Genomic DNA, 24,350 nt, shown 5'->3' with positions numbered 1-24,350 from the left:
TCTTTTTTTATTTTACATTTATGTTGCATGTATAGTCTTTCTAGTTACTTTATGGATCTGTATATTTGCAAATTCCACTCCTCCCCATTCAGTTTTGCCAGAAATCTGTCTTTCGGTTAAATTTTTCAAAGAATGAGTTTTTTGTTTTGCTTAATTATTACTATTTGCTTTTATTTCTATTGTTCACAATTTCACAGATTTCTGTCATTATTTTAATATTTCCCTTGTCTTTGGTTTATTGGATTTCTTCTGCTATTTTTCATATTCTTTATTTGCATGCTTAGCTCACTTTTTGTTTTTTACCCTTTTTGGTTTCTTGATGTATGTATTAGAGCTATATACTTTCTTTAGGTACTGCTTTTATGTCCTTCAGAATTTGACATCTTATACAAGAGAAAACTATTTCTCTCTCTACTACACACACTTCTGACGCCAAAGGTGTGAGTTTCTTCCAACATTGACCAATTCTCTCTGACACCAGCTCGGTATCCTACAATTCAATTCAATTTGGATACTATCTATCTGGAGTTAGCATAAGGTCACACACAAGTTAAGGGCTCAGTCCCACAAGACTGTCCCCACTTCAGATACCAATCACAAGTCCAGACCTCTTATACTTTTGACCAACTGACTGTAAATCTGAGGTTCCCACAACTCCCTTCTCATGTTTGATAGTGCGCTTGAACCACTCACAATACTCAGAAAAGCACTTTACTTACTATTACCCTTTTATTGCAAAAGGATACAACTCAGGAACAGCCAGATGGAAGAGATGCAGAGGCCAAGGTATGAAGGAAGGGTTGCAGAGCTTCCATGCTCTCTCTGTGCATGCCTCTCTCCCAGCACCTCTAAGTATTCACCAACCCAGAAGGTCTCCCAATTTCTTCATTTAGGGTTTTTATGGAAGCTTCATGACATAGGCATGATCGATTAAATCATCGGCCACTGGAGATTTTTTTTTGAAGTTTTGAATTTTATTTTATTTATTTTTTTATACAGCAGGTTCTTATTAGTTATCCATTTTATACATATTAGTGTATATATGTCAATCTCAATCTCCCAATCGGCCATTGGAGATTAACTCTACCTCTAGTCCCAAGTGGGGCTGAAATTTCCAACCCTCTAATCGCATGGTTGGTTCCCATGGCAACCAGCCGCATCCTGAGGTTATCCAAGAGCCCCAGCCACTAGACATCTCAGTAGCATATTCAGCAATTCCAAGTGTTTTCGGAGCTGTGTGCCAGGAAATGGGACCAAAGACAAAATATATTTCTTATTATGTCACAGGAGTTTTTGTACTATTCATTTCTAATGTTTCTTAATTCAGATGTAGAGAGATGGAAATATACAATCTAACCTCTTAAATCCCCGAATACTGTCAAAAGAGGAATCCCTCTTGAGGTAGATTCCATGAGAACAAAGCAAAGAGATCATAAGAAATACTGAAAGCAAAAATACCAATTTTTTTCATGTTTTTAAACATAAGTGATGCCTATTATCAATCCTCATGCCCAGATAAGGGAAGAAAAGAACTTTTGAATGAATGAAAGATGGCTGGTTAGTGACTCTAATTCATTTAAACTGTTTTCTGGGAGTATCACCTTGTTCTGGATACCAATCAGAGATAAACCTTTATGAGACTTCTTTCACTTCTTTTATTATTAAATAAAAGAATTAAAACCTATTTTATCAAATAATACTTTTAGCTATTTGTCTTGATTACAGTAACCTTATCCAGTTTCATTTTATAAATGTTACATTGTTTTCCCTGCAATTAAAAAATTAGATTAAATTATGTACTGGTTGTCAGATCAATTTGTTTCTAGCAATTTATGCTATTATTTTAAATTAAATGCATAAAGATAGTTTGATCATGGTATCTAGTGAAACTGAAGAAATTCTTGTTAATTTTAATACATGAGTCCTATATCATTATTCTCAAAAACAGAACACCAGACAAACACACATGCACACATATACAAACATATATTTCAGAGAAATGCTATGCTATCATACTCCTTGCTTTACAAATAATTTATATTTTAGATATGTTGAATAATTACAAATTAAGTAATGAGAAGCAAGATATTATTATTTTTTAATAACTTACCATAAAGTCGATAAATTTTTATCATGTTTTTAGTAATATGCATTACAAAATGCATTCTGTAAGATATTTCAATATGCATCATAACATCTATTTGTTTGGAAAAATGATGTCCCACTTTTTCTGAGAGGTAAGATGAGTTTGGCTGATGAGTTTTAAAATGAGGCCTGGCTTTGCCAATTAAGTTATTCAGGGAAGTTTGCCATGAATTAATCTGTAGATTTTCATTAAAAAGAATAATGTATTTAAGGCATGTAATGCCTCAAGACATTATATAAAAATATTTTATTTGCAAAGGTATATAGAAGTTAGCAACATTTTGATTCTCCAAAACTTTTCAGAGTATGTATCTAGTTGGAAGAGTAATAAGCTGAGTTAATCACATTTGATTATTCTTTGTAAAACCTTTTTGCTATTTTTCCTAGAAACTGAGATATCAAAGAGCTCTAGTGATTGGGATAGAAGTACTTTTGCAAGTCCAGGGGTTTCCAATCATGAGCTCTCAGCAAAATTGAAGGAGGAGTTTGTCAAGTTCATAGCTGAGAGAATCATTAAAAGGTTATTCTGATAGATCAATCACAATGTGATTTTGGTGTATATTTGGAAAGTTCAAATAATAAAATGCTGTTGTTAATGCAAAACTCCTTCCAATCCTGTGTTCTTGTTTATGGGAAAAATCTTTCACAGTAATTATATATACAAAAAGAAGAATAGAAATAGAATCCATGATAGACCCATGTCCTTTTAGCAATAAAGAAATATTTATCTCCTTCATAAATATCCATGATATATAAATTGAGGAAAAGTCTCACTTATTAAGAAATGCACTTGCAAAAAAATTTTGTTTTTATATGAATACTTATTTATCGAAATTTGTAATAGATTTATAATGTTTTTACCAATTGTGAATTACCAATAATTGCAATACATTTTTAAACATAGCAACCTTTATGGTCATCTGCAACAAAATATTTTTTTCAATTTATTATACATATTTTTGGTGCTGTGAAGAATGTAGAATGAACAATAAAAACTTTTAAATATAAAACAAATTACTATAGGAAACAGTTCAGTAGGAACCATAATAAAAATTTGTTTTTCAGCAGTAAGAGAAATGATGTACATTTTCTGATTATCACTGGAGAATTTCTTAAAAATAGTTGATGCTAAATTTCAAAATACCATTTATATTTAAATTCCTTTGGATATACTTAAAATATAATGGAATAGTTATTACATTATTAGATTCAACTTAAAATATTTGAGGAGGTCTATAGTTTTCCAAAATCCCTTAATTTTAGGATATAGCAACAAATCATTTCAAGACCATTGTCTTGGGATGCCACTTCCAGGAAAACATGCTTATGTATGGGCAGCATCAGGGCCACACAGCATCCCAGCCATATTGTAGTAAGGATGCATTGAAACTGGGATGAGCCACTGTAGGAGTCCAGACAAAGAGCTCAGGAAAAACCTTTGCCATACAAGCTACAAGCACAGCTAAACTCTCATCTCAATTTTCATGTCTCTTCCAATGAAATTTCAAGTCCCTGCAATTCATGGCTCCTGCTATTAAGAAAACTTATGCAAAACTTTGCCTTTTTGTGTAAAGCTAGAGTATTCTTTAGCAAGCCTGCCTGAGGTTCATCTGATAGGCCAAGGAAGTGGGTCCAATAGAACGTTCTGTGATGATGAAAGTGTTCTATGTCTGAGCTATTCAATATGGTAGCCACTAGCCACATGTGTCTATTGAGCACTTGAAATATGGCTAGTACAAAAAAGGGACACAATTTTTAACTTTATATAAGTTTAATTAATTTAATTTAAAATTGAAATCAGCACATATGACATGGCTCTCGTATTGGACAGAACGGCTCTAGCATAATGTATCTTTGTTTGATTGACTAGTTACTACTGATTACAGCCCAGACTCTGCAAAGTTAAATGTTAACTTCTAGAAGACTGATAATTTGCAAATGATTTCTGTACTGTACTACAGGGCAATAAAACAATTTTATTGCCCTGTAGTACATTAACCAGTTTTGTATTTAATTAACAATCTTATTTCAACATTTTTTTTCTTTCATTGACAATATGTGTTTCAGTCTTTTGAACTCTCCTTCGACCCAACTTTACCATCCTGCTGATTATGCCATTAATGAGTTTCTGCTATTAATTAACACATGTTCCCTATATATTTGAGAGAAAGTAGTGCTTTTGAAGTTTTTGAAAATTATACTCTGAAGATTTTTGCCATCTGACTTCATTTATTATTTACTGAGTCCACTTAGTCCTAAGATTTTGCTCCTGGATATAATCCATAAGCAACCTCTAATTAATTAGCTCTGTTTGGAACCCAATTCCTGTTTGTATTTGGTAGAGGAAAAGAATATGGATTTTAAAGTCAGAGTGGGTTTTATTCAACAGAGTATTGGAAGTCCAAACCACACAAATCAGACCAGAAAAAGATTAATAAGAGGAATTCAAATTGGAAAGAAAGATGTAAAACTATCACAGTTTATAGATTTCATGATCTATAGACATGACATGACATAGAAAATCCTTTAGATGTCACCAAAAACCTACTAGAAATCATCAATGAGTTTGGTAAAGTTTTAGGATACAAAATTAATATATAGAAAATTATTATGTTTCTATACACTAACACTGAGCAATCAAAAAGGAAATTAAGAAAACAATCCCATGCAAACAATAAAAAAAGAAAAAGAAAAAAATATCCCATTTATCACAGCATCAAAAAGAATTAAACACTTAGGAATAAGTCTAACAAAGGAGGTAAAAGACCTGTGCTTGGAAAACTATAAAACACTGATGAAAGAAACTGAAGATGACACAAATAGATGGAAAGATATACTGTGCTCAAGGATTGGAAGAATTAATATTGTTAAAATTACCACACTACCCAAGGTAATCTACAGATTCGGTGCAATCCTTACCAAAATACCAATGGCATTTTTCACAGAATGAGGACAAATAACTCTAAAATTTGTTTGGAAACAGAAAAGACACCAAATAGCCAAAATTATCTTGAAAAAGAAGAATAAAGCTGGAGGTATCAGACACTCTGATTTCAAACTATACTATACAGCTACAGTAATCAAAACATTATGGTACTGACACAAAAACAGACGCATAGATCAATGGAACAGAAGAGAGAGCCTAGAAATGAACTACACTTATAAGGGCAATTAATCTATGACAAAAAGGGCAAGAATATACAATGGGGGAGAGGACAACCTCTTCAATAAATGGTGTTGGGAACACTGGACAGCTACATGCAGAAGATTCAAACTGGTTCACTTTCTCACAATTCAACGTGGATTAAAGACTTGAACATAAGATCTGAAACCATAAAACATCTAGAAGAAAACATAGACAGTACACTCATTGACATCAGTCTTAGTAATATTTACTTGGATATGCTTCCTAAAGCAAGGAAAACAAAAACAACAAAAAATGAACAAATGGGACTACATCAAACTAAAAAGCTTTTGCATGGCAAAGGAAACTCAACAAAATGAAAAGGCCTCCTACTGAATGGGAGAAGATATTTGCAAATAATATAGCTGACAAGGGGTTAATATCCAAAATATGCAAAGAAGTCATACAACCCAACAACAAGCCAAACAACCTGATTAAGAAATGGGCAAAGACCTGAATAGACATTTTTCCAAAGAAGACATACAAGTGACCAACAGACACATGAAAAGATGATCAACATCACTAATCATCAGGCAAAGGCAAATCAAAATCATAATGAGATACCACCTCACACCTGTCAGAATGGCTATTACCAAAAAAAATTTAAAAAATAACAAATGTTGGCGAGAATGTGGAGAAAAGGGAACACTCCTGCACTGTCAGTGGGAATGTAAATTGGTGCAGCCACTATGGAAAACAGTATGGGGGTTCCTCAAAAAATTAAAAGTAGAATTACCATACAATCCATCAATTCCATTCTACTCCTGGATATTTATCCAAAGAAAATGAAAACATTAACTAGAAAAGATATGCACCCCAATGTTCACTGCAGCATTATTTACAATAGCCAGGTATGGAAGCAACCTAAGTGCCCATCAATAGATGAATAGACAAAGAAGATGTGTTATACATATACAGTGGAATACTACTCAGCCATAAAAAAGAATGAGATCTTGCCATGACAACCTGGATGGACCTAGAGGGTGTTATGCTAAGTGAAATAAGTAAGACAAGTAAAGACAAATGTTGTATGATTTCACTCATATGTGTAATCTAAAAAACAAAAAAAAATGAAGAAACATAATAAGCAGAAGCAGAGTCATAGAAGCAGAGAACAAACAGGTGGTTGCCAGAGGGGAGGAAGTGTGGAGAGGAGAAGAATAGGTGAGGGAGATTAACAGGTACAAACTTCCAGATGCAAAATAAAGAGTCACGGGTGCGAAATGTACAGTGTGGGGAATATCATCAATTATTATGTCATACCTTTGTATAGTGACATATCGTAACTAGACTTTCTGTGATCATTTTGAAATGTATAGAAATACCAAATCATTATGTTGTGTAGCAGGAACTAACATAGTGTTGTAAGTCAATTACACTTCAAAAACAAATAAACACATACACTCACAGAAAAAGAGATCAGATTTGTGGTTACCAGAGAAGGCAGGGTGTGGGGGGAGGGAGAATTGAAGGAAGGCAGTCAAAAGGTACAGATTTCTAGTTACAAGATAAACATGTACAAGGGGTGTAATGTACAACGTGATAAATATAATTAAGACTTCTGTATGTTATATATGAAACTCGTTAAGAGAGCAAATCTTCAGAGTTCTCATCACAAGGAAAAAAATTTTTTCTTTATCTTTATATATATATGAGATTATGGGTGTTCACCAAATTTACTGTGATAATTGTTTCATGATGTATATAAGTGAAATCATTACGCTGCACATCTTAAACTTATTCAGAGCTGTATGTCAATTATATCTCAATAAACCTGGAAGAAAAAAAAAAACCCAGAAACAAAAAATTGGAGTTGCAATACCAAAAAACGATAACAAAATGAAGGAACTGCATGTGTGTTACAAGCTAGTGGGAGCTTTGGGTTGTTTGGTAGTGGGTAATCCCTAAATGATTTAATCCAAATAAATATGAAGTACAAGAGAGAGAAAGAGAGCCAGAAGGAGAGGAAGAGAGATTTACTGCCAGCATGGTCAACAGGCAAAGACTGTGTTTTCATAGAGGAAACGAAGTTTGATACTTTGGAGGGAGAAAAATAGGATTTAGGTGAGAAGGAGAGAAAATGAACCATTTCTCAATGAACGTCCTTTAGGAAAAGCCCACAGCTGAAACTCGGAAAGAAAGGAACAAACCTGTTAAGTTCCTGAAGATGAGGTGCTTGAGGTCATTGTCTTTAGGAGAGTATTCCTTTCCATGAAGAGATGGCAATAAATGACAACACAACCGATTTACAAAACTTTAAAAATACCTTAAAATAAACAAAGATTTTCAAATAGGAACAGAAAATTAAAGCAGCAAAGACTGTGTGTGTGTGGGGGGGTGTAAATCAGGATACAATATAAACATCCCTCTGAGGAAGAGACTCCATAAAGATTCCAATCAGCATCTTTAAAAATGAATCAAATAATAAATGAAATGCTGGTAGAAAGCATACTTGTTTGGGGAAACAGGAAGTATAAAACACAAAAACAAACAAAGGAAACAAAATTAAACAAACAGAACAAGGTATTGGAAGGTGAGGAGTCTATGGAAATATCACAAATATTTTCAAGGAATTCTATAAAACTCTGAAAGTGAAAAAAAGTTCTAATGCAGCTAAACTCGGCAAAGAGAAGATTAAGTTTAACTTCTGGCAGGTTCAAGAGAAAAAAATCAAGACCTAAGGAGAGCATGGAGCAGTTCCTATAGGAAGCGGCCAACCAGAATGAAGGGAACACTGAGCTGAGAAAACCAGTAAAATTACAGTTTATTATAAAATTCAGAAAGACCTCGAGGAAACTCTTGTTTACAAAGAAAACGAATTTGAAGTTTTGAATGATTGCATTGGGCAGCTGAAATAACTGGTAAATCACCAGAGTGAGGAGATAAAATAAATCAGAGATGACAGATGATATATATCTCCTGGATATAATCTTTGTTAACAATAGCTGGAAAAGATTGAGGCCATTTCCCATCCAAGCTGAGCGATGAGGTGTCAACCAGGCACGAGCTGGAAGAACACACAAACAACATGAGATTTGTTCTCTGCATTGAACAAAACTCTACTGGAAAATGTATGCAAAACCTTGCAGCACAATGTAGGGATCTTGAAAGCAGATAAAGATGTGGCTTTGTGAAAGAAGCTGATTCAGGAAGAGAAGAAATAGGAGAAGAAAGAGCAAAAACAATCAGCTTCAGAGGAGATGAAAACTTAACCGGTGAAGAATTGAAGAAATGGGGGGGGGGATTATAGATATATCCATACACAATTCATAAGAAAGTTACTTAAGATCGAAATTAATACCATGATATAAAAAAAGGAATGCTTCAAAAACCAGAGACTCTAAAATCAAAACCAGGAAGACTTGATTCTGAAACAGCCCAAAAGAAATGTTCTAATCAGTGGGCAAACTACATGGTGCATAATAATCATCCAGAGGGCTTGTTGAAATAAAGATGGCTGGGTCCCATCCCTGAATTTCTGATTCAGTAGATCTAGGGTAAGGCCTGAAAATCTGTATTTTAACAAGATCTCTGGTTATGATGATACTGCTGGTCTGAGGACCACACTGTGAGAACCACTGCTCTAAACCAATCCCAGTTGCTTTTTAGAATTGCCTGGGCCCCTTGTAGACCTATTCAATCAGCATCTTTGTGTGTGGGGACCAGGTATTGGTATTTTTTGAAGCATCTCAGATGATTACAACACAACCAGGGTTGAGAACCACTGCACTTAGCCACACTGGTTCTTCTGACCAATTCACTGAAATTGGCAACATATTGTCTCTCATACCTACCTATGACATATTAATTTTTTTTAATATCTATTGAAGTATAATTGCTTTACAATGGTGTGTTAGTTTCTGCTTTATAACAAAGTGAATCAGTTATACATATACATATGTTCCCATATCTCTTCCCTCTTGCATCTCCCTCCCTCCCACCCTCCCTATCCCACCCCTCTAGGTGGTCACAAAGCATCGAGCTGATCTCCCTGTGCTATGCGGCTGCTTCCCACTAGCTATCTATTTTACATTTGGTAGTGTATATATGTCCATGCCACTCTCTCACCCTGTCACATCTCACCCCTCCCCCTCCCCATATCCTCAAGTCCATTCTTTAGTAGGTCTGTGTCTTTATTCCCATCTTGCCACTAGGTTCTTCATGACCTTTTTTTTTTTTTTTCCCTTAGATTCCATATATATGTGTTAGCATACTGTATTTGTTTTTCTCTTTCTGACTTACTTCACTCTGTATGACAGACTCTAACTCCATCCACCTCATTACAAATACCTCCATTTCATTTCTTTTTATGGCAGAGTAATATTCCATTGTATATATGTGCCACATCTTCTTTATCCATTCATCCGATGATGGACATTTAGGTTGCTTCCATGTCCTGGCTATTGTAAATAGAGCTGCAATGAACATTTTGGTACATGACTTTTTTTGAATTATGGTTTTTTCAAGGTATATGCCCAGTAGTGGGATTGCTGGGTCATATGGTAGTTCTATTTTTAGTTTTTTAAGGTACATATTAATTTTTGATGTCTTTCTTTTCTCTTAACAGAAGAGATTTGCCCAGAACTAAACAAGTCCAATGCATGGGCCTCCACTGAGTCTTAGGGTGTCCTGCCTGTGTTTGGGCTTGTTGAAGTTTCATTGAAAAATCCAAGGAGCCACTCTGATGATAGGTCATGGGTTTAATTCTGATGCCAGAGGCTGCCACCTCCCCTTCTACGCTCTCCACCTTTCCAGGCATTCCCAGCATGATCTCACTGACAAGAGGATGCCCACCACTTTCAGGTCCATTTGGACTGCTACCAAAAGCCTGGGAAACTCATCTGCTTTTATTCTTCCCTTCACCTCTGGTTTTTGCTGTGTATTCACTTCCAGATCTAAGTAAATTACATTGGCTTTCACCGGGAATCAGGAACTTGCCTTCTGACCCAGTGAGGATAGACTTGGGCACCCAAGTTTGAAAAAACTCAGACTCTCTTGGTTCAAGAAAGAGCATCTTATCTGGTCTCAGATCAATACCTCTACTTCTACCCCCAAACCAAATCCAAGTGCCTCTTCACTTCTAGCTTTTGAAATATCTTTTTCAAGGTTTATTAGCACCCCCTCCCCATACATGCAGGACAAGCACATGCAAGTGCACGCACACACACACACACACACACACATCCACTGGTCACAGCAGTGCAAAGGGCAATTCATAAGCTTCTCTTAGGCTTTTAGTCTGAGACAATGAACTATTTAAGTATTTCACTAGATTCAAAACTCTATGATATTTTCACTTTCATTGAGGTAAACTTATATACAGTGTAATGCACAGCTCTTAAGTATAAAATTCCATGTGTTTTGAAAATGTAATATCTTCCAAACAGAACATTTGCATCACCTTAGAAAGTTCCTTAATGCCTTATTTTAGGTTCCTGGACCCAATTCCAACATGCGTGTGTTGGGTGAGGTAGCGAATTTCCCACACATCACCAAGCAATTCTTGGAACATCAGCTGACAACCAGCCCCCATCCTTAGGTGAGATCCAAAAGTTACCTCATTAACATTCACTTAGGAAATTCCAATGGTACAAAGACCAAGTGTATATATATTTCTTATTATAAATCACAGTATCACGTGCCTCCTCTCAGTCAATCCAATAAGCAACATCTGACCTGATCTTTATCACCACATATTAGTTTTGCCTGTTCTTGAACTTCCTATAAATGAAACGACACATTATGTCCTCAGTTTTGTCTTCTTTTGTTCAGCATAATGACTGTGGGATTCACCCATATTGTTGTGTCTTAGAAGTTTATCTTTTTGTGTTGCTGAGTAGTATTCCACTATTTGAAAATGACATAATTACTTAATCCATTTCATGTTCGTGGACATTTAAGTTATTTTCAGGTTTGGGCTCTTATCAATAAAGTTCTATGAAGATTCTTTACAAGTCTTTTTGTGGACATACATTTTCATTTCTCTTGCATGCACTTTCTCCCAGGAGGGCACTTACTGTATCATAACCATAAATGTTTAACTTTATAAAGACTTTTTTCCAAAGTTGATCATACCATTTTACACTCCAAACAGTTCCAGTAGCTCTACATTCTCACTGGTATTTGGTGTGGTCAGTCTGTTTTATTTTTAACCACTCTGGTGGGTTTGAAGTGGTAAAATTTACTATTCTTGAAGAACTTTTTTCAATGTATGCTGACCTGAAATTGTCCATATTTGAGCCAAATTATTTAATGCTAAGGTTAGTATTTATTTTTTTAAGTTTTCTACAGATGGAAATTAATTTTTGAGCTGCAGTCTCCTTCTATAATATGACCTATTTCATTTTTAATGAAATAAAATTAATGAAAATAAATAAATTCCTTTCAAATAAAAATAATTTAAATCACCAGAAAAAGAAACATGGGCTAGAAGAGAAATTTGGAATACAGAGTGTAAATAGCACTGATTTAAGGTTAGAATTTAAGTAGGAAACCAAAGGAAGGCTAAAAAAAGGAAGGTTATAATATAGTAGATCAGTATTTAATAAAACCACTATTCTGAGAATAACGTGCAGGTTTTCCATGAGCATTTAGTACACAATTCAACTATAGCTTCTTCTGCATTAAAACAAAATGAAATGTTACTCCTTCATTAGACTAATACTTAAACTGTTTCCATTTGTTTCTGCAAAATACACTTTTAATTGTATTTATTATTATGTTTTCTATTAATTTTTTTGAGTAATATAAATTTAAAACTTTTTTCATGGGTGTTCTGCATAAAGCAATTGCTCAAAATATTTGAGAAAAACTAATATTCATAATCTATAGCAGTGATTCTCAAACTTCAATGGTTGTGAGAACTTGGTAAAAATACAAAGACCGAAGCCCTGCCCTGCTTCAAGAAACTTGATCATGTGTGTTCTTTATTAGTTCTTCAGGTGATGCTGAGACACACCAAAGTTCAATAACCACTGCTCTGCAGCATATTCCAGCATGAGGCCACATGGAAAGAAAACAAAATGCAACTCAATTACGGTGCAGTTGTCAGCTATGACCAACAGGTGGCTCACTCGATCACGACACTGTTTAGCAAAACGAGTTCATTTGCATATCAAGGCATCTCCAGAAAAATAAGTAGTAAGTAAACACAAAGACTACACAAAATGTCCTTTCTTCAGTCTCTTTGAATGTGTGACTCCTATCAAGTCTTCTAGACAAACATGTAGGAACTTCCATTCTTGAATCTGAAAATATTTCTTTAGACTTTTTATGTTAGACTGCATTCCTTCTTAAGAAAAATTCAGTTATGTCAAGATAAAATAATCAAGAAAATACTCCATACATTATCCTGCACTTCACTTCACCAAAAGGTCAGGAAGTGATTAATTCCGCTCTGGTTTGGGTTCACCGGGGTAGATAACCTTATAGGTTCACATTGGGAATTACTTTAAAGATTAAAAGGCTGCCTCTTAGGCCTGGATTTAATTACAGCTGATCAATTGCAGTGATTCTGGCTGCAAAGTTGGCTTGCTTTGAGTTTACTGAAAAAGAACATGCTGTTTGGAATTGTACAGCCTGTTCTTCCTGGGTGACAGCTAGGTAGGGATTACTACTTCACATTAAACCCCCAGTCAAGGTGGCATGTTCCAAATCAGGCAGTGATTTCCCAGATCTCTGCTTATAGGTAGAATTTCAATGCTCAATTCACTTGGAATTTTCCCACATGCTGACAATTTCCAAATAAAGGGCTCCAGATAAGCCTGAAGAATATACTTCATTTATTCACTGATCACTGGTAAGCATTTATTGACTGCCCACTCCATGCCAGATAATGAGTAAGGCCTGAGAATTAAGACATAAAAGATATATTTTAGTCTTGGAGGCAGACAAGTGGTCAACTTGTTATAGTTGTGTGATAACCATCACTTCTGTAATTGATGGGTGGACGTCTGCCATTTTCATTGTTATATCCTCATTGCTTAGCACAATGCCCAACCCAGGGCATCAACTTAATCAATATTTTCTCAATTATGAAGCTTATAGAAGTTATCAGAGGTCATCAAGAGAACACAATGAACAGTTACATAACTCAAATGAGGGAGAAAGATCTTTGGAGAACTTCTCTTGGGTTAGTTTCCTTTGACAGGGTATGTTTACAGAGGAATCTGTACGTTTCCAATTTTATAGTGAAACTGACATTACCCTGCCCGTATGCCCTCAGCACTCATTTCTATGCTACAGGCAACTTACTGGGAACACCTAAGACTCAACACTTGAGGGTTTTTTTCCTGGCCTTAGAACACATCCAGTTGCTGCCGGAAGTCCCTCCAAGAGCAGTGACTTCCAGGAGTTGGTGGATAAATACCTCACCTTTTTTCCTTCACAGTTGAGATAACTCTGAAGTTGTTCTACACTGTCTCTTAGAGTTCCTCAGTAGGATAGAATTTTTCTAATTGCCCGCAGTGGTAAGGGGCTTAATAACACACCTTTTACTAGATTGCTTCCATTCTGGTTCATTTTCCTTTCCCTTACCTGTGCTTCCTGGCATCAATTCCCAAATAAAACTCTCACACTCAAGTTCTTGTCTTAGAGTCTGCATCTGGGGCAAACTCAACCCAAGGATAAATATGAGCTGTCCATGTACAGATGTATGAGAGATGGGGAGAAGGTGAGTGACATGTGCACATACATGGAAGCAGGAGGGAACTTGAGACTGAATAGTTACAATTGGTGGAACAGAGGATGCAAGGTCTGGAAATGATGATAAGGAATCTTGAATGCTAATGCAAAAAATCTGCATTTTATTTTGAAGGCTGTGAGGATCCACTAAAATATTTTTAAAAGGAAGGGAAGGGACGTAGCTGTAAGACACAGAGAAGTGTGGATGAGGCTTCAACAGTGAATGAAATAACCCAGGACAAGGGGTACTGCTTTTAGAATCTGACAAATTCCTCCACATAAAAATGCACATAAACACATATGCATAATTTGGCAAAGGAATTTCCAGGTGTTCACTGACTGCCTTTGAAGTATAACCATAAATGACCTCAAGGTTTCCAGAAGAGTGGTCAGGAGCTCCAAGTATTGAGTGAGAAGAGGGCTGGGGAGTTTAAGTACACACAGGAATAAAAAAGTAGAATAAGAAGATGTCACTGGGACAGGAAAAGACTCAAAGCAGAGTTTTACTGGGAGAAAAACAAAAAGATGCTCTTGGTTGAGCCACTTTTGATTAGTAGGCGATGACAGAGAATACTGCTGTCTAGTTCTCCATTTTTTGTTATTAATCACTCAAAGAGGAAAAAAATGGTAACCATCAATCAGGAAATATTCCATGGCAGAGGACAAAAATGAAAGTTTTCAAGTGAAGTTCAGTTAATAAATGTATTGCTTGGTTCTAACAATGTTAGTTGTTTGGTTTTCTTTTTTTTTTTTATTGAAGTATAGTTGATTTACAATGTTGTGTTAGTTTCAGGTGTGCAGCAAAGTGACTTAGATATATATAGATATCATTTTACAGATTATTTTCACTATAGGTTATTATAACATATTGAATACGGTCCCCTGTGCCATACACTAGGTCCTTGTTGTTTCTCTATTTTATATACAGTAGGGTATATATGTTAATCTCAAACTTCTAATTTATCCCTCCCCCAACCTTTCCCCTTTGGTAACCATAAGTTTGTTTTCTAGGTCTGAGTCTGCTTTTGTTTTGTAAATAAGTTATTTTGTATCATTTTTTTTAGATTCCACCTATATGATATCATATGGTACTTATCTTTCTCTGTCAGACTTACTTCACTTAGTATGATAATCTCTAGGTCCATCTATGTTGCTGCAAATGGCATTATTTCATTCTCTTTTAGGGCTGAGTAATATTCCATGGCATATGTATGATATCTTCTTTATCCATTCATCCATTGATTGACATTTATGTTGCTTCCATGTCTTGGCTATTGTAAATAATGCTGCCATGAATATTGGGATGCATGTATATTTTTTAATTAGAATTTTCATCATTTCCCGATATATGCCCAGGAGCGGGATTGTTGGATCATATGTTAATTCTATTTTTAGGTTTTTAAGGAACCTTCATACTGTTTTCCATTAGTGGCTGCACCAATTTAAATTCCCACCAACAGTGTAGGAGGGTTCCCTTTTCTCTATACCCTCTCCAGCCTTTTTCATTTTTAGACTTTTTGATGATGGCCACTCTGACCAGTGTGAATTTTTTTGGTTTTCCCTAAGTTAGTTGTTAATATTTAAAAGTAAAGTGACTTCCCTGGTGGTCCAGTGGCTACGATCCCATGTTTCCAATGCAGGGCACCTGGGTTCGATCCCTTGTCGGGGAACTAGATCCCACATGCTACAACTAAAAGAGCATGTGTGCCGCAACTAAGACCCAGTGCAGCCGTATAAATAAATAAATATTTTTAAAAATTAAAAAGTAAAAGTAAAGACATTTTTAGATTTTCTTGAAAAAAAAGAAAAAAAAACCATCTAGGCCAGCATTCCCATCCAGTTCGCACTATCTGACTAGCTGTTGCCCCCATAGGATGTTGTATGGGATCTCCAACTGAGCACAACTCTTTTACCTGTACTCATTTACTGACCCTCAAAAACTTTTCAATCTTTTTGAATCTTAGGATTCTTATAGTGAAGTCTCATATCTCAAAACTCACCTCCACTATTCATTCATTCATTCATTCAGTTACTCATTAGCATTCATTGAATGTCTGCTCTATGCTAGGAACCATGCTAGAAGCTAGGAATAAGAAAGACAAACATGACAGTTCTTACTCCAAGCTATTTATAGCATAGCCAATAGAAGCCCCCCCAAAATGGTAGACTTAGAAAAATCCTGTTGTCAGTTGTACAACACCAAAAGGGTCCCAAGGCACTGTGAACTTGTGTGCTTTGATCACAAAATTCAGAGGTCTACTCTCTCCTGATAAGTCATTACATTCACAGGTTGGATCAATTATTCAAAGAATAATACAACCATTCATAACTTTTAGGAGTGGAACAAAGAAGAGCATGAGTACTAAAGAAAAATGAGAAGGGAATATGACAGATTACTACAAAGGAAGGCAAGCAGGAAGTTTTCCCAAATGAAAAAGAGAAAGGAAAATGTGGTGGATGCTTTTTGATCACCACTACCAGCCTGGCGCACCCATGGGCCAGTGTTCCCATATCCCAGCTTCTCTAAATATTGTTTGCTAATGGCTCACAGCAGCTTAGAACTACCTTCGGTCAATGGGAGCCACCTTCTATGGGAGGTTATAAACCCAGAGAAGAAAGATATCCCACAGTCAGCAACTGATGGACACAGGGGTACAAAAGCCCAGGTGAGAATGTTACAACCCACACTCCAGAACTCCCTGTGGGATCAGATGAGGTCAGATTTCAGCTGAGACCATGTCCTTGCTTACTTTATTTCCCCTGTTATAACCTGGTTTCCCCATTCCTCTTCTGAGAACTCTTCCTCAATTAATCACCTACACCTGAATCCCTGGCTCATGCTCTGCTTCTAGGGATTTCTGCCCAACATAAAACACAAAGACCAATAAAAACTTTTATTAAAAATTGTCTCATTAACAGAGAATAGCAAAATAGCAGACTCTCAGGGTGCAATCAGATTTTGAGAAACTAGATCAGGGTATAACGATATAGTAATGGTATTTCATGATTTATGTAACACAAACTCAAAATTCAATTTGTAGTTCTCTTTAGGGAAAACAGTAAACCGTCCTAGAAGTTCATATATTTCCATATTAGAGATGAGACATTATTAGCTTTAATTCCAATGATAAATAATACCAGTCTCCACAAGCTTCTTTTTTTTTAACATCTTTATTGCTTTACAATGGTGTGTTAGTTTCTGCTTTATAACAAAGTGAATCAGCTATACATATACATATATCCCCATATCTCCTCCCTCTTGCGTCTCCCTCCCACCCTTCCTATCCCACCCCTCTAGGTGGTCACAAAGCACCTAGCTGATCTCCCTGTGCTATGCAGCTGCTTCCCACTAGCTATCTATTTTACATTTGATAATGTGTATATGTCCATGCCACTCTCTCACTTTGTCCCAGCTTACCCTTCCCCCTCTCCGAGTCTTCAAGTCCATTCTCTAGTAGGTCTGTGTCTTTATTCCTGTCCTGCTCCTGCGTTCTTCATGACCTTTTTTTTTTTTTTTTTTCAGATTCCATATATATGTGTTAGCATACGGTATTCGTTTTTCTCTTTCTGGCTTATTTCACTATGTATGACAGTTTCTAGGTCAATCCACCTCACTACAAATAACTCAGTTTTGTTTCTTTTTATGGCTGAGTAATATTCCATTGTACATATGTGCCACATCTTCTTTATCCATTTATCTGTCAACGGACACTTAGGTTGCTTCCATGTCCTGGCTATTGTAAATAGAGCTGCAATGAACACTGTGGTACATGATTCTTTTTGAATTATGGTTATCTCATGGTATATGCCCAGTAGTGGGACTGCTGGGTTGTATGGTAGTTCTATTTTTAGTTTTTTAAGGAACCTCCATACTGTTCTCCATAGTGGCTGTATCAACTTACATTCCCAACCAACAGTGCAAGAGGGTTCCCTTTTCTCCACACCCTCTCCAGCATTTATTGTTTGTAGATTTTTTGATGATGGCCATTCTGACTGGTGTGAGATGATATCTCATTGTAGTTTTGATTTGCATTTCTCTAATGATTAATGATGTTGAGCATTCTTTCATGTGTTTGTTGGCAATCTGTATATCTTCTTTGGAGAAATGTCTATTTAGATCTTCTTCCCATTTTGCATTGGGTTGTTTGCTTTTTTGATATTAAGCTGCATGAGCTACTTGTAAATTTTGGAGATTAGTCTTTTGTCAGTAGCTTCATTTGCAAATATTTTCTCCCACTCTGAGGGTTGTCTTTTCGTCTTGTTTATTGTTTCCTTTGCTGTGCAAAAGCTTTTAAGTTTCATTAGGTCCCATTTATTTTTGTTTTTATTTCCATTTCTCTAGGAGGTGGGTCAAAAAGGATCTTGCTGTGGTTTATGTCATAGAGTGTTCTGCCTATGTTTTCCTCTAAGAGTTTTATAGTGTCTGGCTTTACATTTAGGTCTTTAATCCAATTTGAGTTTATTTTTGTGTATTGTGTTAGTGAGTGTTCTAATTTCATTCTTTTACATGTAGCTGTCCAGTTTTCCCAGCACCACTTATTGAAGAGGCTATCTTTTCTCCATTGTATATTCTTGCCTCCTTTATCAAAGATAAGGTGACCATATGTGGGTGGGTTTATCTCTGGACTTTCTATCCTGTTCCATTGATCTATATTTCTGTTTTTGTGCCAGTACCATACTGTCTTGATTACTGTACCTTTGTAGTATAGTCTGGAGTCAGGGAGGCTCATTCCTCCAGCTCCATTTTTTGTTCTCAAGATTGCTTTGGCTATTCGGGGTCTTTTGTGTTTCCATACAAACTGTGAAATTTTTAGTTCTAGTTCTGTGAAAAATGCCATTGGTAGTTTGATAGGGATTGCACTGAATCTGTAGATTGCTTTGGGTAGTAGAGTCATTTTCACAATGTTGATTCTTCCAATCCAAGAACATGGTACATCTCTCCATCTATTTGTATCATCTTTAATTTCTTTCATCAGTGTCTTATAGTTTTCTGCATACAGGCCTTTTGTCTCCTTAGGTAGGTTTATTCCTAGGTATTTTATTCTTTTTGCTGCAATGGTAAATGGGAGTGGTTTCTTAATTTCAAATTTTTCATCATTAGTGTATAGGAATGCAAGAGATTTCTGTGCATTAATTTTGTATCCTGCTACTTTGCCAAATTCATTGATTAGCTCTAGGAGTTTTCTGGTAGCATCTTTAGGATTCTCTATGTATAGTATCATGTCATCTGCAAACAGTGACAGCTTTACTTCTTCTTTTCCGATTTGGATTCCTTTTATTTCTTTTTCTTCTCTGATTGCTGTGGCTAAAACTTCCAAAACAATGTTGGATAATAGTGGTTGAGAGTGGGCAACGTTGTCTTGTTCCTGATCTTAGTGGAAATGGTTTCAGTTTTTCACCACTGAGAATGATGTTGGCTGTGGGTTTGTCATATATGGCCTTTATTATGTTGAGATAAGTTCCCTCTATGCTTACTTTCTGGAAGGTTTTTATCATAAATGGGTGTTGAATTTTGTCGAAAGCTTTTTCTGCATCTATTGAGATGATCATATGATTTTTATGTTTCAATTTGTTATTAAATATGGTGTATCACATTGATTGATTTGCATATATTGAAGAATCCTTGCATTCCTGGAATAAACCCCACTTGAACATGGTGTATGATCCTTTTAATGTGCTGTTGGATTCTGTTTGCTAGTATTTTGTTGAGGAAGCGTCTAAGGGGCTTCCTCTTTGTGATAATGACAGGAAAGCTGGTTTCTGTTGGTTTGTGCTAGGCAGATGGGTTTCAGTCCAAGGACAAAGACAAGGACCATTAACTCTGGACTTCTTATTTCTAGGAAATGCTTGACCTATAGATCATCTGGATTCTCACTTAATCATTAAGTGAGGAAAATGAACTCAAAATGGAAAGGGCTGCAAGATCATGTCTTTAAACATTAAGGGAAGTCCTCCTGCCTTTGTGCAAAACATTTAGTCGCTGCCTCACTATCTTTCCTTCCGCTGCTTTCAAATTTCATCCTGCTTCTCTTTCCACCTTCACTTACTTGACAGACCACACACACTATTGGGTGCGAGTTTGCATTTTAAGAGAACTGCGAGGAATTAGGGTTGAATATCCATCTTTTGATGAAATAAATATCACGATGGTCTTGTTGGTTGCAGTTCCCATTTCAGATATATGTGCACATCTGGGCTATGCAGTTTGTTTAACAAGGTACAATCTCACTTGAGGAATGAAGTACTTGAGCTCCTGACGGAATGACATTCACATTCACAGCAGAGAGAAGAGAAAAGAAAACACAAATCAGTTATTGTCCAATTGGGTTTGGTGGACAGCAAATGTTCAGACAAGTTTACAGAAAATTTTTTAAGTTATCAAGAATAATGTAGAACATTTTCAGAAATGTATCAACTCTGTCACCAGGATATATGTTAATTCTCAAACTAAAAACATATGTTGACAGCCATATATGGAAAACAAATGTTCCTTGATTTGCTCTTTTACCTGTTTTAGGTAATTTTCCCAATCCTGGCAACCCTACCCACCTTACTCCAATTTTCTCCATAAAACATACACAAACTGGCTTTTATTCATTTATTATTTGTACTCTCCTCATACCCTCCCACACAAACATCATAATATTAGGAGTATTGGCTATTTTGTTCACTCTTCTGCACCCAGCAACTAACTGGTTCTTGGCATACAATAGGTGCTTTATAAATATTGAATATTTACCAAATGAATGTACAAATGATAATGGCAACTTCAGATGTCTGACTGCAAGTGATAAAAATGTAGAGTGCGGGAACACTAATAAATAAAATAAGAATCTTGAAAAGCATTTCCAGTCTTCAAGAAAATATCTTTACTACATTTTCTAATTATTTAGGGGGAGCACCAATGTATTCCTGCCTTCTGTCTGCTGGATCTGCAAGGAAATTCTGGGAAGGGATATTTTAGTATGGAAAATATACTGTTTTTTTTTTTTTTTTTTTCTCAATAAGGAGTTCATTTTGCATCCTAACTAAGCAGAACATATAATGTGCGTATCATGTGGTCACTCACTGAAGGTTGGAAGAAAATACGAAATTGCCTAGAACTGAATCTCGGCAATATCTCTGAGCTGTGAGACGTTCTTCACTTAGGATAAGGACAGGCTATGAGTGAGAGAAAGTCCAAAATGACTGAAATAGTATATATTAACTCCTCTCTCATGTAACAGAAGTCTACAGCTAGTAGTTCTGTACTAGAAGTGTAGCTTCCAGATCATCAGGGGCCCAGGCTCTTCCTATTTTTTGGCTCCACCATGTCATTGGATAGCCTTCATCCCCCAGGTCACCTGCCAGAGCTCAAAGCCCTAAAAGGATCATTCAAGACCTAAAGAAGGAAAATCATCAGAAGGGTGACAAGGACTTCTCTCAAAAAAAATGCTTCTCTCCTCATAGCCTCAGCGTCCTTTATGCATCCTCAAATTCTCTACCACATTAGGCTTGCATTGGCGATGCCCTAGTCACATGCAAACCTAGCTTAAAGAGAGGCTGGGAAAGGTAATCTAACTAAGGTAAGCCAACTGCATTGCTGCCCTAAATGTAATTGTGATTCTATTGCTAGAGAACGGGTATTGGGTGGCAACTGACATGCCTCAAGTAAATTCTTTATCCCCTTTAAGCCTTAGTTTTCTCATCTGTGAAATAGGGATAATAAAGTTGTCGAGAGTACTGTGTGAATTAATGCACAGAAAATCCACAGGACGATGCCCGACAGATAGTAAATATGTGATTGTTAATTGATGTAGTTGTTACTATTACCATCCGTGACTTCCAAGAGCTTAACAGTTTCTAGGGGAGACAAGTCAAGCACGGGACATAAATAAATAGTAGTGAAATCCAGTAGATGATAATATCTGTAAATCAATAGGGCAGATGAGTATTACAGATATGAGCAGGGACCCCAAGGTTGGGGAGATTTTAGCTGTGCCCTATGCAGTACGGGTGGTTGTAAAAGGAAGACAAATTAGGTGCCCTCAAATTTCTTCAAAAACACTTTTCAAAAAAAAAAAAAAACTTTTTATACTTGTAATTTAGTTTGCTGAGGACAGTTAATTAACATATTGCCATTGAAGGAAGCCATATTTTCATTTCAAGCCAGCTAGCAGCCACTCTGCGGTGGGTAGGGAGGAAAGTATTGTTTTGCTCCATGGGTCTCTCTCTCTCTAGTTTTCTGCTCTCTAGAAGGAAGAAAGAAGAGTCAGTGAAGAAGCTTTTCTCAAATGGGAAATTTCTTTATGAAAGGCAGTCAGGGGAATAATTCCTGTAATTAAGAACCCATAATAAACAGCTGTGAGATACTCATACTCTGATAGATGATCTTTCTAGAGCTATATGCTGTTCCTCATGTGGTCCATAGACCAGCAGCATCAGCAACACCTGCAAGCTTGTTGGAAATGCAGATTCTCAGGCTCCATCCCAGACCTGTTGAGTCAGAATCTGCAATTTATTAGGGATTTGTATGAGCTCGGTTTGAGACTCACTGGTATATAATAGATTCCTGTTCTCAAGTTAATAGTATTTGGGGAGAAATAAAGCATAAACCTATTAAAAAGAGCAAAACAGTGAACACAACATTTCAAGTGATTCTGGAATAACAAAAGACTTGACATGAAACCTATCTGAACATTAAAACTGTGTGCCAACCTGAGAGAATTTCATTAAGAACAGCTATTGTTTGTTTGCCTAATATCTCTTTTTCTGAGAACTGCACCATCTCCTTCTGGCAACTTCCAGTGCTCACTCCATCCACATTGTCCTCATATTGTAATCAAAGAAAACCTTTATCTTCTAAGTCAATCTCCAGCTCTGTTCATTAATAAAGGCAGGTAGTTTACACTCTCTGGGAGGAGGCTGTCTTTGGGAGAATATTCATTAACTATGAATACGTGAAGTGCCAGGTCCTTTTTGGTGGCTTCTGCTTGCTATATTAGCATCATCTTCAGTCCAAGTTTTGCACCTCTCTCTGTCGCTGCCCCAGCACCGACATCCACATTTTGAGAACACAATATGTTGAATTGTCAAAGAAGACTCACAAAGTTATAGGTCCTACCCCAAACTAAAACTTACTAATAATTCCAAGGAAGCAGGAAGTCACCAGTCACAGGTGAAACATTCATGTCTTGGAAGAATCTGAGACAGTGAGACACAGATCCCAAAAGACCATTTTTTCTCCCTCATTTAACTGAATTTTGGCTTCATATTTAACAGAGAAAATTCTTTCTGAGCAATGTATATGGAGACACTACTCACAGAGACCCATTTCCATGTTAGAAACACCCATGTCACACTCTGTTAACTACAATCTATGATATGACTTTCCATTCTTCAGCCATCCATGACCTATAAATCCATAAATTCCAGTTTTGTATACTGTAATCAAGAGACACCAGGCACGTCCCATGAAAAAAAAAAGGTAAGGACTCTCTGGTATCTTCCACCAATAAACACCATTAGTATGTTTACCAGGAGGTCTTGTCCTCAGGTCGTTACCACATTTACATGGAATTTGACTGAATTCATTACTTCTAGATATCTCTGCTAAGAGGGGAATGGGTTACTGACCTGCTGTTGTTTCACGCCCACTAATAGACCTGCCTGAGCTCCTATATTTTCCATTTATCTCAATCAGTTTTGTCAGTAATCTAACCCAGAAATCTACAAGCCATTCTCAATTCCATCCTCTCCTTCTCCATCTATAACCAATAGATCACTATCACCTACACCTTATATCACTCTTGAATCCATTCTTGTTTTCACTGTCACTATAGTTCAAGTTTTCACAACCTGTTAGCCAAATATTGTGATCTTGTCTTGTCTGTCCATTTCTAATCTCTTCCTCATCAAAATTACTGTCAAAATGGTTTCCAGAGTGATCTTTCTAAAATATAACTGATAAACTCTTCAACAACTTCAATGATTCCTGTGTGGCTAACTATTCCTGCATAATCAATCACCAAAACTAAGGGGTTGAACGCAACAATAATTAATTTTCATAGATCATGAAGCCAGGAATGAGCTGGGCTTTCTCATGCATCTGTGTGTCAGTTGGGCTTGCTGCTCTAGACTAGCTTGGCTGAGGTAGCTTAGCTGGAGCAACTTTATTCCACGTGTCTCTCAATCCCCTCCTGGGACCAGCAGACTGACCTGAACATCTCTTTACAGCAATGATAGCAGCACAAAAGCACTAGCTCCAATGTGCAAATTCATCCTACACCTCTGCCTGTATTATGTCCACTAATTTCTCAGAGTTAAGGGATGTGACAGGTGACTGCCCCCATGAGGTCAT

This window comes from Balaenoptera borealis (assembly GCF_965194805.1).
Source record: "Balaenoptera borealis genome assembly, chromosome: 16".
NCBI classification, from domain to species: Eukaryota; Metazoa; Chordata; class Mammalia; order Artiodactyla; family Balaenopteridae; genus Balaenoptera; species Balaenoptera borealis.
The sequence above is the reverse complement of the archived record's forward strand: the minus strand, read 5'-3'. Positions refer to the sequence as shown.